This window comes from Corvus hawaiiensis, chromosome Z, assembly GCF_020740725.1.
Source record: "Corvus hawaiiensis isolate bCorHaw1 chromosome Z, bCorHaw1.pri.cur, whole genome shotgun sequence".
Classification (NCBI taxonomy): Eukaryota; Metazoa; Chordata; class Aves; order Passeriformes; family Corvidae; genus Corvus; species Corvus hawaiiensis.
Window position 1 is genome coordinate 22715869 of NC_063255.1, and position 425 is coordinate 22716293.

Consider the following 425-nt stretch of genomic DNA (forward strand, 5'->3'; position numbering starts at 1 on the left):
ACGCCCTCACCCTCAGCAGAGTTAAAGGATTTAGGGGTTACACAAGCCTTATAATTACTGGCACTGCAGGAAAAGCACTCTTCTCAACACCTGCTTCACACTGGGGCCCGTGACAATCCAGGCTCACGTCTGCAGCTCGCACTGCTGCTGTCAGGGGTCTGGAAGGTTTGAAGCTAAATGCACACAACAGCTGAAGAACACAATCCTACCTCGGCCCCAATTACTGCCTACTACACAGGGCACAGTAATTTACAAAATTGCAGCCATACTTTATTATACCCTGAGTGGTTTAGAGCACATCCTAAGATGGACACCTGTCCTTGCTTCACTTTTCTAATGTACCTGGGAGATGTTCTCATCCCCTCAGCCCGTTCAGCCACACTTGAGTTTGACATTAAGAGCACAAACAGCATCTGCACCAGAGA